General features: G+C 32.1%; 1 long non-coding RNA gene across 1 annotated transcript in view; it reads left to right on the top strand.

Annotated features, from left to right (window-relative positions):
* The first annotated feature begins 7,286 nt into the window (after positions 1 to 7,286).
* LOC134539687 (uncharacterized) overlaps positions 7,287 to 15,743 on the top strand; it is a 73,128-nt gene continuing 64,671 nt past the window's right edge. Inside the window, exon 1 of the long non-coding RNA XR_010076343.1 lies at positions 7,287 to 7,382. This is a non-coding gene — a long non-coding RNA (uncharacterized LOC134539687). The remainder of the gene's footprint in view (positions 7,383 to 15,743) is intronic.

Raw genomic sequence — 15,743 nt, forward strand, 5'->3', positions numbered from 1 at the left:
CTTCAAATTGTTATATCGATTTCAAACTTTGCAAGTATATGTCATCCCGATGACAATCCAATAATTTCATGACTTTAACTCGTATGGGCATAGGGGCAAAAAAACACTACTTTCGTGCTATGGGCAATAACCATTCTTTTTTACAACGCTTTTATTAGCTTGACCTATATGTATGAACGAACTATGTAATTAAATCTTTCCATTGCCCTTTATTGACGTCCGAATGCATGCATACATATAAAGAACCTCTGACGATACTATATTTTGATAGCTTAAGACCTTCGTGTAGCGGGGGAATTTGGGGGGGGGGGGGGGGTTGTTTAGACGGTAGAAAAAACTAATTTGGAGCTATGTGTAATAACTATGCTTCTCGTGTATCCACGGGGTCAGTTCATGGTGGAAAATCTGCCCGGGGTTGTGTTAACCCACCTTGGAGGCTGATTTTAGGACAACCCCTCAGTTAATGTGTGTGTAATATAAAGAACATCCCTGTAGACATATACTTGAAAGACGGTCAAGAGCTTTCATTTTACCTAAAACTCACGAATTTAGATCAGTCTTCCTTTAAATTAGTTTTTCAAAACCATCAACATTTGTTATTTAATTAAATAATAACTTTTAACTGGCAAGCTATATTCTTAATTTTTATTAATTAATGTCTGCTGCTCTGTCGTAAACAATGAAGTACAGAATGGGTATCAAACATAGCGATATTTTATTTTGAGACAAAAAATAATATGTTTAATAACTAAAAAACTTGTATCGTTGAATTAACTTATAATTTTAAAAAAAATAAGTTTTATGTCCAACAGCCGAACAATGCACAACAACTCTTTATGTGCTCCCATGTGGAAAACCAACCCGGGGGGTTTATCCGGGGACGTGGAGTTTTGCAAAAAATTTAATTTTTTTAAAATAATATTTTATTGCATTTTAAACACAATCAGGCCATGCATAAAACAATTAATAATTACCTTTCGTCAAAATGTAGATTGATTTTTTTTGTGAAATACATGTGTTTATACTTTCGTAACGAATGACTTCATTGTTAAGTTTGCATTCAGCAATATGCAAAAATATTACATAATATGTTAGTATTGTTGGATTAAGTTTTATTCAAAGTAAAGATAGACTTTAGATTTTAAGGTTTGATATATTTATCAACTTCTTAAATAACAGAGACACAATTTATTTTTAAAAAAAATTATTAAATTTTTGTTGTAAAAATACTAAACTAAGTTATCTTTTTAACGTGTACAACGTAGAACATCATTAGCTGTGGTGCCCTTCGTTGGCGTGTTGTACTACCGTTTCATCGCTTAGCGTTCTGATATACTCAGGTCTCAACGAAGCTGCACTACTGTGAAAATATTATCACCATATTATAGTGGTACAGAAAAAAAAAATATTTTTATTCTAAATAGTCTTCTTTTTGTCGTGTCCAGTATATCTAAAACGGTAGCTCTTTAGCAAAACATACAATTGTTCAAAAGTATATAAAATATGAAAAAAAGTAAGAATGTATTTTAAAAAAAAATGTAGTTGAATGTTTGCAAACAAATGCATAGTGTGAGACCAGGGTTAATATTCATTTTTAAGATTCCAGGCCAAAATTCTTCTATTCCATTCGTTTAGACCTTAGCTGTTTGAAATTAACTATTCTAGGAAGAATGCTCATCAAATTAAATAAGAATACTTATATTAAAAACACTATATTTTTTAATAAAAATTAAAAGTATCTAACTTCACAGAAGAGACATTTAAAAATTTGGAAAATAAAAACGTGACAAAATATGCATGCAATACATGGTATATTGTGACTTGTTGTAAGTTTTTGGACATACGCCATTGCTAAGCTTAGCAATGGCGTATGTCCAAAAACTTACATCAAGTCATGCACTCCCATTGCACAAATCTTTTAAAGATAACATGTTATATTGTGCATAACGTAAAACGTATAAAGAATGTAATTGCAAATGAGTGAAAAATAAGATAAAATATGCAAAGATAGAAAAAAAAATTGCAGAAAGTAAGAAAAAATATACCTACATGCGAAATAAGTTTAAAGTGTGAGCTATTAGGAGAACCTATGAAAGGGATGCATAGGTAATTACGCTTGAGTATTAAAACACTCTAGTATGCGTAAATGTGCGCAATGATAAAAATAGGTGAAAATAAGCTAATTTAGGCCTATATATGTGTATCCAAACGAATGTTTTTATATGGGAGAGTATACGAAATAAGCATTAACGTGTAAAGCATAAATATTGTAGGGAAATGAGAACAAAAGTGTGCGAATTAGGAAAACTTTTGCAAAAAGCAATCAATTGTGTGATAAAGTGTGCGGAAATGTATGTGTAATTGTAGAAAAGGCGTTAAAGGGTGCGTACAAACGTTCACAAAAGTATGAATGGCTATGGAAACTTTAGGGACAGTATTAAAAAAAGTTTAGTAAGGTATTGAATTAAAAATCTATTAATTTCTAAAGTATTAAATTGAACGAAAGTGCAAAGTTTATTTTGTGATTTAAAAAAACGAAGAATCCTTTTGGCATAGCTTACAGGTTTAGGTAGATTTCCAACCACTTACTTATTCTGTAAACGTCTATAAAGTTCTGAACATTTGAAAACAATTAATGTACAAAACATTCTTCAATATTCCAAACTGATCAATAAAACATTGCGAAAGTGTTTCCGATGTTTTTAACTTATTGCGTGCAGCGCAGAAATATTTTTCAAATTATGCGTACTGAGGCAGTAGTGAATTTTTTACTTTCAAACACTTTATTATCCCCTGTACTTATACATATTGTGTTAAACGAAGGATTAGGATAATATTAACATGGTTTTGAATTTATTTTAATTCCAATACCGCCTCCTTCCTGTTTTTAATTTAATAGTTAGTCTTATCATAAATTATTTCAGCCAAAGGTTTAATTAATGTTGAGTATGATGACAATACATTATTATGGATTTGTTTGTAACACCTACTTACAAATAAGGGTTGTTTTGATTTTTATTCTATTTGATTTTTTTTGTATTTACACCCGTTTCTGTAATGGATGACTACATAAAGTATTTAATAAAGTTATATGATTACCGAACGGATTAGATAGTGTACCAACTAAGGTAGTTATGAATTATGTTAGTCCTCCAACCCTTGCAGTAATGTTTAGTCGTATGAAAATTGTATTTTGAAAAGAAAACTGTTTTTTTTTTTTTCCAACGAGTTATAGTACGTTCAATCTGTTGCAATATTTGTCATATTTTTTTAATATCAATAATTCTTTCATTTCTATCCATTTCACGGAATTTGGCTCATTAACGAACGTGATATATATGTATTAACTTTAGAGTAGACGTAAACCATATACTATTTTTCCGGTAGACGCACTATGCTAACGGCTACAATAGCTATTGTCTCTTCGAAATCTACCTAAAAGTACAAACGCATTGTTATAATTTATTTCTTACACTCTAGTATACTCGTTACAAAGTTAACGTCACGTGGTCATAAAAGAATGACACAATTTTACTGCTTGTATGTCTGTGATTTTCCATTATAAAACCAAATTAAGTTTCCCCCCCCCCCCCCCCCCGCCACCAAATTCTCTTGGTGCGGAATTCGATAATTGTGTTAATCCTGGAAACTAGCGTTCAGTGTCAATGACGTGTTTCAACAACAAGTATTTAACTATCCATATTTATATATTAGAAGAATTATAAATTTTTTAGACTACACGATAAAGAAAGGACGTTAAAATTCCGATGAATAACATGTGGGACTTGTTAGGTTTAGTTGGAAAAAAAAAAAATTCCCACATGTTAGTAGCAGGTGTGGTTTGAACCGTGTTGAGTCTGATCACGTGTTCCTGGAACTTGTGTTTTGTTCACTGCGCCACCGAAGCTTATTGTCATGGGGACAATAAAGTAAGTGTTTATTGAAGTTTTAAAATCACTTTATTTTTTCTAATTTTAATGTGATTGTACGTAGCTTGGAAAAACGTCAGAAATTGTGACACATGTCCTATGTGTCAATGAAAACAAAGTTGGACGCTTGTAGTGGATTATTAATAGGTCGTTAGCCATTTATGTAAACTTCGCTTCGATTTTTTTATGTCTTAATCTTGATACAGTTTTTTGTGTTGTACACACATTAAACATTGTTTGTTTGAGTGTATTTTATATTCGGCATAATGTAGGGGTTATTTCGTGAAAATGAATCAGAAGTCGATGAATGGAAATATGATAGAATGATGCTAGGCTTGATAATACATATACGTAAATTGTGTTTTTAACTGAATGTCTATTAGCAAATCACACACACCGCTATATTTTGCTGCCGGATAAGATACGTCGACTATCGAGTCTTTCGATCTGCAGAGCAAAATTTTAAACTATATAATGAAGCGGAAAAGACTTGACAAAATCCTAAAACAAAGGCAATTTAACTGACACAGTCTTATTGACATAAATAAAACTCATAACATTAATTTAAAAACTTTATAACAGAAATAGACTATACGCCTCTAAAGAAAACATACATAAAATTTGGTAAGACTACGTTACATATGTGCTAATAAATACAACTCTCTACATCGGATGAAATGTTGAAAAAACTATTGGAACAGGTACTAACATTTTATAGAACTTAATAATATAGTTATTAGAATTTTTGTTTGTTCGGTATTGTTTATAAACCTCAATATTTTACAATTTTATTTACTACTTGGTGACATTCGATCCCTGCAGAGTAAGAAGTTTGTAAATATTGTATTGACTTAAAAAACTATATCTAATAATCCAACCAAACTTAACTTTCATTACTAGCTAAAATTAATAAACGTATCTTTAACTTCCATCTCTTATTCATCAATTTTCATAATATCACATTTTAAGTTGTAATAAAAAATAGGATGAATATAATACAAATGTACGTTTATTTAAATATTTAGTATTGGAAAACTTTTGAAGTACAAACGGGATGAGCTTGGCTTCATTTGGTTAAAAGATAACACATTTACCTTAATATGTAGTTTTTGTAATATTTGCGTATCATTCTTGTGGGAAAAGAGGTGATGTGTGTAAAATATGGGAATTTTGTTTAATTAATACCTACCTTAACTAATAATCAACTATTAGGTAAATCTCATACCAGTATTATATATTTCAAATAAAGAGATGATTGTTTCGGAAAGCTTCAAATAATGTATTTATCTGTAATAAGATAAAAATATTTAAATATTATATAAATGAAAGTGTAGGTGTAAAAGAAGGCATTATCTAGTAAAATTAAATAGATGCATGGTTTACAATGTCGTGAAATGGAAAGGTGGTAGCCTAAGTGTGATTTCATCTTTATAAAATATCTCCCCGGTATTTATCTTTACTCAAAATTGTCACTTTAGACAGTATCAATATTAATATGAATGGATTTAATCTCAATATTTTTTAATGAAAACGTGTGTAATTCTTCGCATACATTTGTTAAAATGGAACATCAGCAGTACCCTGAAACTGCGTGTGAGAAGTCGCAGGTTGTTAGCTAGTACTAAAAACGAACAAATATTAAAAACTAAAAGATAATGTAACGTTTATTCACTGTGTTAAAACATGTGTTATTTAAGTTTATATTATTCCTTTATTATTGGATGCACCCGTTCTTCGCCAGGCCGTCTGCACGCAGAACACTCACATAGCTCAAGTCCGCACCTCGAATAGAAAAAAACCGATGCAATAGTCGTTGCCATGGAGACGCAGAAGGTATCAACAATGCAAAAGCCTGTTGCCTTGGGTAAAATACAGCTGCCACAATACAACAGCAAAATTTATGTATTATCCGATATGACTCACGCGCTTTAAAATTGTACGTTGATGGTGCTATGTCATAAACATTCGGGAAAGTGCCAACAACAGTACAAAGTTTTATCTCAGGCGGATGAACGATGCGCGTATGCATAGAATATGAACACATAATCATTTTTTATATATTATGATAAAAATTAAATGATATCTTTCCCTATATCAAACTTTGTTAGTATGTAACAAAGTTTCTTTTTTTTTTGATTTATAATTTTCATATTGAATTAAATCTGGTATCTTAAGTTGCATATGTTGTTTCGACGTGATAACGTCTTATAAATCGATGGACGCCGGCTGCACGCCCGAAAAAGCATGACTCATTGTCACGTTCCGCCTGACCCAAACGTGCAAGCGATAGAGAGGCACGATCGGCTTGTGACGCATCTGTCTCTCTTCCACTCCATCGGCCGATGCGTCCGAGTAGAAGAGAGACAGCGGCAGCACACAACCTACACGTGAAAAGTTAATGTGGTTTCCATTGTTAATTGCGGCAAATAAGGTAATTAATTCTTTCATTATAAGAATTTGATTAATGATATAACCACATATATTTGTTCTTTGATTATTAAAAAAAAAAACGTCGCATCGGTCAGCGAGTTACAATTTTGACTAAAAAGTTATTATCTCACAAACGATCGTAGAAAAATTCAACTGCTTTTATTTAGTATTCAATGAAAAAATAAATTGTAAATTTCAATTAACTCCTTCTTTGTATTATACAAAATAGTGATAATAATTCAATTTATAAAAGTATGCAATTTTTCTTCAATGTTTTTTTTATGATGTTATCACGTAACATTATGGTCCGTAAACGGACTTTACAGACAACCCTTTTTTTTTCTAATTATAAACGTTTGGCTCATTGGTGAACTTTTTAAAGTACAAGTAGTTTATCGTTTCGGAGTGTTTTTTTGGGGGCAAGTAGGTTTTGTGGGAGTCATTAACGAGATAATTTTTACACTTACACAAATAGCTTGTATAAAATTATGCAATTGTCAGTCAAGAATGAAACCATTTAAAAATGAAAAAAAAAATTGCGTTCATGATAAAACAAATGCCGTGGATAATTATTTTTAAAAGGTAATTTTTTGCAAAAAAAATATTTCTATACCACATGATAGTTAAAATATTTTCGCATCGTCTGTGTTTCGTGATTATTTGAGTGTCTTTCTGGTACATATGGGGGCCGTTATTTTAGCTGCACCGGCAACAAATTCTGGCGGCGGTGCAGAAACTACATGCACGCTCAGCATTATGTTTTAAGAATTCTACGTTAAATTACGTGTCCGATAATCATGTCATAGGCGTTGTTTGCAACACGAGAGCACGCGAGGTTGTATGTCACACATCCCTGGCGTGTGCTGAATGACTCGCAGTGACACACGTGTGGTAAGTGTTACTGGCTGGTGTTGTCCAGAACTGCTGGTCTCGTGCCAGTCAGCACACGAGCCGGCCAGAGGCCGCACGTGCGTGCCGTAGCAGCGGTCTAATGGGGCAGCCGAGCCACACCACCCTGGCGAGGTAAGCCCTTCTGTGGAGATAACACGACTGTCGGGATCACAGTAGCCTGACGGACGTGACGTGTCATATTTGTGGCGTCAGAGTAACAGACTTCCCGATTGTATGTAAAACTGTTATTTAAGTCGCTTTTACGTATGCGACTTTTGTAAAATTAGCGCCAGTTTTTTTTTTTTTTCGAAAAAAAAAAATTATATTTATGTATTGCAGTCTGTTAATTTTTTTGTTGTATTTTAAATAAATTAAATGTGAAGTTTTTGGAACGTCTTTATGCACAGTGACTTTGATGAAGAAATTGAAATTATAGTTGAACTTACTCCTCACAAACTTGGTGATTAATATAAAAGTCTAAATATTGACCAGAAATATTCCTGTAAAATTGTTCAGTACGTGAAAACTACTGTATCACTACAAAATAGTGTTTGCAGTAATACCAGGTTCGGATTCTTATCCTGGCATTTATAATTTGGGTTGTCTCAGTACCTTCGATCGTTAAAATTATTTGTAAACCGTTTCACTGGACAGCTTTCTAGTATTAACTGAGCACATTAATAAGCATAAAAAATCCAAATAAAATGCAGTTATTGAATATGCGATTATCTTTTTCAATGGTTTGTAAAAAAATATTTCAATAAAAATATAAAGTTATCCTTAATTTTCAAAATAAATACTCATTATTATCTCAGAAAACGTATTTCATAAATGAAAGAAATGCGTATTCTTATGTTGTACAAGGTTAAAATATATTCATTGTAGTATACATTGGAAATTGGTTTACAAAGGAACCTTTTTTAAAAGTATGGACATTTTTAGATGTGAAATATATCTTAGCACTCGGAATACGGCATTAATAGGAGTAATGTTGTGAAAATTCTAGTCTGGAAGAGAGATAGTAGACCCACGTGTAGCAGTATAAATCCGTATATTGTCGCTTACGTTACCATTAGTTATAAATTTGGTAAAATAAAATAGTCATAATTTAAAGTTCGAAAATACGTTAAAAAATGGCATTACACTTTTAATAATACATGGTCTCCTTCTTCAACCCAAACCGTCCTGAGCTTTGTGGTAGAACGCGCTCTTGGTTGTTCAAATCCCGCCACTGGAAATTTTTTTAAACTTTTTTTTTAATAAATCTATAATACAATAATATTGAATCAGCTCAATATTTAAGGTTTGTTTATAAGAAAAACCTACATACTGATTTCAGATGGCTGAATATAAATAAAATTCTTTGTCGAATATCAGGTTCAAAGCCTAGAATTAGTACTTTTTCGAGTCTTTTTCGCTTGTTTTAATGCCGTTTCATTATAAAGATCAAATTATACCCATTTAATAGAATTATTTAATAACTGAAGTGTGATTGCTGCCTATAAATGCAGTAGAAACACAATTTATGTATATGTTTTTATCACGTTCAGCATTATATTGAAGAATTAAACGTTAAATTTCGGGCACGATTTTATTGTAATAACTTCATTTCAACGTGAGAACACATCAATTGGGACGGTACTGAGTGTAGATGTTTACACATCACTGGCCAGTACTGAAAGACTCACAAATTTTTTAATAATTAATTTTTCACTCTTTATCCAATACTGAATTCCACGCAGACTAAGTTGCGTACAAAAGCTTGTTACAAATTCATATACGTACTTAATTAAAAAAATTATATTCAAAAATTTCATGGCTGAATTCCAATCCAAAGGATTTTCGGTTCGAATCCCGGCGGCTGCGAAATTTTTTTGTACTTGTAAAAATAAATACGGCGCACGCAACATTTCAAAAGTAATAAATATATTTGAATTAATGAATTTAAATAAAAGTAAGTTTATTAATTAAATTGTACATTTCATTTCACTCCTTTGTTTCAAAATAGTGATAATTCAATAAAAATGATTCAATTTTATTCATAAAAGCATGCAGAGGTAGATTTTATCATACAAAAGCTAGAAAAATTAAAAAAAAAAATTTCTTCCTCAAAGAATATAATATTTTTAATGCTTAAATGGTTTGGTTGCGGCTCAGTCTCAGGCCGAATAAGATATTTCCTTTTCTTCTGGATCAATCATTTCATCAATGATATGTTATGACGTTGTCACGTTAAACTATCGTCCGTAAACCGACTTTACAGACAACCAAATTTTTGTGCTTATTTTCTGAATTAGTTACTTCCTTTGAATCTCGTATTTTGTTTTTAAATTGCTAATCTTGAGTTGTTATCTGCGTTCCGTACAAACTAACAAATTTTACGTTATGTGTTGGGTTTCTGCGACAAACAAGTGCTCCGCATAAAACAGCGTATTGGTTTATGCCCGTCATTGCTTCCCGATAGAGTTGCGTTGCTCAAACTTCCTGGCCCAACCTGGGAGATTTCTCCCTGCGGGTCGTGGAATTATGCAACAACGAAAAAAAAAAAAGTATTTCGCTTTTCGCCACAGATGTGTAACATCTAACCTCGGTAGCAAGCAAAGTCATGTGACAAATACAATTTTAAATTCGGGCACAAATTTGACGTAGAATTCTCTAAACATTCACCTATATTTCTGAACGCGAATCACACATAGTTTCCGCACCCGTTACCGGAGCAACTACGTCAACTATAGAATTGAATAATTAGTAGACCAAATTTTTAAACTACTTAATAACTATAAAATTAAACGGCTCCAATGAAAGCGGAAAATACTTTATTAAAATACTACTCTCTGGTTCTGGATTATAATTTTCGACAAGGAGGAATTTTATTAAAATACTTCTTGTTGAAATTCACTAAACAGTAATACGTAACACGTAAGTATGTTTGTGAACATTGGTTCGCGCCCTAGGGCACAGGTGGGAGCATGTCAGCCGCCACGAGGCTGCTGACCGCCGCTCTGCCCTGTAGCTCCGGGGCAGAGTGTCCGACCCGCGGTCTGCAGGTCCCGGGTTCGCGCCCCGCCTGCGGCCAAGCGGGGTTTTCACACGAACGTTGCGCGGCGTTCGTGGTTGGAAACCCCGCCAGGGTCGGACCGGGAGGAGCGGTAATGGGCGGAATCAAAAAATCCCCTGAAGATGGCTTCCGCAAGGGAGTGCATTTCTTTATGTGCTCCCTTGCGGAAGCCATTGGCAAGGGGGTTTCTCCCCGGGGCGGACGGAGTTTTGCAAAATATTCTAATTTTTGAATTAAATCAGTTTATTTAAATTATGCTCCATGTGTGAACAAAAATAATGCAATGTTTTAAAAAATAAGTGGTACAAAATAATTGGGGGGGGGGGGGGGGGGAAATGGGGGTGCGTGAGAAGTTATACTTCTTAGGCATCATTAAAAAATAGTTTTTAATTGCATGCAAATAATTAATTACAATAAAATAATAAAATATAAAGCGCTGGAAACAGATAGTCAACACAGTTAATAAAGTTCAGTTTAAAATTTTAAAAATAAAATTTAGAGAATAATAAATTTATATCACATAATTTTCACTAAATATTATAATATTCTTAATTTTAAATATTTATAATTGATTATTTTATTTTTTCAAAGAAAATAAATACATTAAAAAATTTAATTAAACTAAAAATTTAATTTAGGTGTATTCATTTTTTTAAATGTTTAATATTTTCTTATTTTAATATTCACTTTTCATTTTTATTAATAGATATTTATTATTTATTCAATTTAATAATAAATACTAGAAATAATATTTAATATGATGTTCGATTTTAATTATTATCACAAATTTTTTATTTAACTTATTTTTTTTTCATATTTTATATTAAATAACCAATAATATATATTTAACATTAATAATTTAATAAAATTTAGTATTATATGTGTTAAATAATAATATTTTAATTGTTTTACTAATATGTACGAATAGTAAATAATATTAATCAAAATATTCAATTTAAATCACTACTGAATATAATTTACTAGTACATATATAATTCGCACTAGTATGAAACTAAAACACGTGTTGTGAATGTAGAAACTAGAAACATGTGGATAAATATTATAAATATGAAAACAGTGATTAGAGGCGACGAGCGTGCCAACATGCGCGACTAATAGAGGTTCTATTTCTATTTTGTGGGTAGCTTTTTTTTTTAGACTTAATGAGCGATTTAGCGGACAGCTTCAACCTGTTAATTTTGTGTTACAGTGATGCGCGCGCATCTTAAAATTTCACTCTCATAATTTTTTCATAACGCGCCTAAAGAAGTATAATTTTAAAGAATATGTCAGAGTGTCAGAGCATGAGAATTCATGCTCATTATTTTATTTATAGTCAACTTATCTATTAAGAAAATTTACGTACATTTCTGAATAATGCTCATCAAATAAACCAAGAATTCTTCACGGAGTCCATTTACTAGATTTAAAAAAAAACTATTCTTCAGAGTTAACGGTTGTGTGAGTTGAAAAATATGGAAAAGTATGCATGTGTAGAGAAATACCAAACAACAAAAAGTTCAAAAGGCGGCTTAAATTATGCAGTGCGCAACAGTATAATAAATGTGTGCAAAATTATACTCTGCAAAGGTTGTAAAAATGTGCATAAGGTAAGAAAACGTATGCAAATATATGCTAAAGGATTTCAAATGAGTTTAAAGTATGAGCGATTAGGAGACCGTATGGTAAGGATACAAATTGTGCGTAAATAATACCGTATGAAAAAATGCGGAAGTGTGCAAAAATATGTGAAAGCAAGCTAATGTAGGCCTATGCAGAAGTATGCGAATATATTGAAAAGTAAGAATAAGTATGCGAGCGCATGAGGAAATGTACAAAAGCGTGCAACGGTTTACAAAAAAAAAAAAAAAGTTCGCGTGTGGGATATTATCGGAAAGTAGGAAAAAGGAATGATATTGTTTGAAAAAATATGGAAACTTATGCATGCAAATTGTGTAACATTTCAAAGATGTGCAACATGTGAAAATGTATGTGTGCGGTAGTGTGTAGAACTCATGATAAAAGAAAACATAAAAGTATAAACTGTTAAATCACGATTGTTGGGGTGATATACTGCCAAGAACTATAATTTTTTATGACGCTTTTATTATTTTCACTTGTAACTAACTATGTAATCAAATATTTTAAGTCGATTTTAACATACTTCAAATTGTTATATCGATTTCAAACTTTGCAAGTATATGTCATCCCGATGAGAATCCAATAATTTCATGACTAACTCGTAGGGGCATAGGGGCAAAAAAAACACTACTTTCGTGCTATGGGCAAGAACCATTCTTTTTATAACGCTTTTATTAGCTTGACCTATATGTATGAACGAACTATGTAATTAAATCTTTCCATTGCCCACTATTGACGTCCGAATGCATGCATACATATAAAGAACCTCTAAAGATACTATATTTTGATAGCTTAAGACCTTTGTGTAGCGGGGGAATTTGGGGGGGGGGGGGTTGTTTATAGGGTAGAAAAAACTAATTTGGAGCTATGTGTAATAACTATGCTTCTCGTGTATCCATGGGGTCGGTTCATGGTGGAAAATCTGCACGGGGTTGTGTTAACCCACCTTGGAGGCTGATTTTAGGACAACCCCTCAGTTAATGTGTATGTAATATAAAGAACATCCCTGTAGACATATACTTGAAAGACGGTCAAGAGCTTTCATTTTACCCAAAACTCACGAATTTAGATCAGTCTTCCTTTAAATTAGTTTTTCAAAACCATCAACATTTGTTATTCAATTTAATAATAATTTTTAACTGGCAAGCTATATTCTTAATTTTTATTAATTAATGTCTGCTGCTCTGTCGTAAACAATGAAGTACAGAATGGGTAATGACAACTGTATCAAACATGGCGATATTTCATTTTGAGACAAAAAATAATATGTTTAATAACTAAAAAACTTGTATCGTTGAATTAACTAATAATTTTAAAAAAAATTAAGTTTTATGTCCAACAGCCGAACAATGCACAACAACTCTTTATGTGCTCCCATGTGGAAAACCAACCCGGGGGGGTTTATCCGGGGTCGTGGAGTTTTGCAAAAAAATTAATTTTTTTTATAATATTTTATTGCATTTTAAACACAATCAGGCCATGAATAAAACAATTAATAATTACCTTTCATCAAAATGTATATTGATTTTTTTTGTGAAATACGTGTGTTTATACTTTCGTAACCAATGACTTCCTGTTAAGTTTGTATTCAGCAATATGCAAAAATATTACATAATATGTTAGTATTGTTGGATTAAGTTTTATTCAAAGTAAAGATAGACTTTAGATTTTAAGGTTTGATATATTTATCAACTTCTTAAATAACAGAGACACAATTTATTTAAAAAAAAATATTTAGTAAATTTTTGTTGTAAAAAAAAACTAAACCAAGTTATCTTTTTAACGTGTACAACGTAGAACATCATTAGCTGTGTTGCCCTTCGTTGACGTGTTGTACTACCGTTTAACCGCTTAGCGTTCTGATACACTCAGGTCTGTAAGAAGCTGCACTACTGCGAAAATATTATCACCATATTATAGTGGTACAGAAAATATATATTTTTATTCTAAATAGTCATCTCTTTGTCGTGTCCAGTATATCTAAAACGGTAGCTCTTTAGTAAAACTTACAATTGTTCAAAAGTATAGAAAATATGAAAAATTTTGTAAGAATGTAATTAAAAAAAATTAAATGTAGTTGAATGTTTGGAAACAAATGCATAGTGTGAGACCAGGCTTTATATTCTTTTTTTAAGAATCTAGGCCAAAATTTGTCTATTTCAATCGTTTAGACCTTAGCTGTTTGAAATTAATTATTCTAGGATGAATGCTCATCAAATTAAATAAGAATACTTAATATAACACTATATTTTTTATTAAAAATAAAAAGTATCTAACTTCAGAGCAGAGACATTTAAAAATTTTGAAAATCAAAACGTGACAAAATATGCAATACATGTTATATTGTGCATAACGTAAAACGTATAAATAATGTAATTGCAAATGTGTGCAAACTATGATAAAATATGCAAAGATAGAAAAAAAACATTTGCAGAAAGTAAGCAAAAATATACCTACATGCGAAATATTTTTAAAGTTGTGACGCGAACGTGTGCCTGTCTATGACTATTACAACTGCGTTTGACACAGCTAACACGTCACAGTTACTTATATTTGAGTAATTACAGATGGTATTACGGGGTAATGTATGTTAACTGGCTGTCAAAGTATGGTGGTTGGCTGTACCCGTGTATGGTTAGTACCAAAACTGATAACATTTAATAATTAAAGCAATATCAAATTATTTAATGTATATAATTGATATAATTTCTACACATAGATATGTACAATACTTGAACTGAAAATTATTGATCTGAATAAGTTTGACTAGAAAAATTAGGTTCAGATTATCCTAACGTTGTACCAGCTTTTAAATAACCTACCAAATACAGATAGCCAGACATGAATGTATTCGGGTCCAGTTTCGATACTACACCGTCATTACTGAATTATCAAGGTTTGCAACTACCGGTACTAGCTCAATTTGTGGTAGGGCAGGTTCTTCGGCCATTCAGGACTTCTGGGTAGATCGGTGTATGGTCGCAGGAACTTGTAGAAAGGGACGCTGCAATAGAGTTCTAATCCGCTACGACTCATTGACTGGATCGGCGACACCAAAATGGTCCTGAAAAACGTGGTACAAGGAAAGTTCTCACCACGAGATGGCAGGAATCAGATGTAGAAGTCGCGATGCTGGAAGCACTCGCGAAACGCCGCGTATGTCGTGTTAAGGCGTATACCCTGTATTCTGAGGTAGATGAACTCAGAATTCTCCTATCTGAATACTCTGTTAACACTGTAGTATCTAACTATCGTAGCGGACACGATTTTCTTGTTTCCTTTGCGGGCACCAGGTTTTTGGCGACACATCGCAAGGGAAACGTCTTATCTCCAACATGGCGTCTTAGAATCCTCTCTATTCCTTTCTTTTCAACCTCAACTTCCCAGGATTGTTGTAGCAACCAGCGAGCTCGCAACTAGCAGGAAGAAATACTCAGCAGTTGTAGTAAAATCCAATGTACGGTAATTAAACCTGTGTTTAACTCATGTAAAGCTTGCAGAAAAAGGAATAGGCGTCCAAAGAATAATTAAATGAAGACAATAAATTATTAAACTGCTGCAATTTCCAAAGACTAAACATACTGGCTGGCCTTAGCTATCCATATTAGTGTGATTGCTGGTACAACTTATAATACAAATACATATTTAAATATAATAATTAATTTACAATAAACATCAGATAATGAAATCAACCTGTAAACGGTTGACTGTTTACAAAGTGTAAGCTATTAGGAAAACCTATGGAAGGTATGCATAGGTAATTACGCTTAAGTATTAGAACACTATAGTATGCG

This window comes from Bacillus rossius, chromosome 15, assembly GCF_032445375.1.
Source record: "Bacillus rossius redtenbacheri isolate Brsri chromosome 15, Brsri_v3, whole genome shotgun sequence".
NCBI classification, from domain to species: domain Eukaryota; kingdom Metazoa; phylum Arthropoda; class Insecta; order Phasmatodea; family Bacillidae; genus Bacillus; species Bacillus rossius.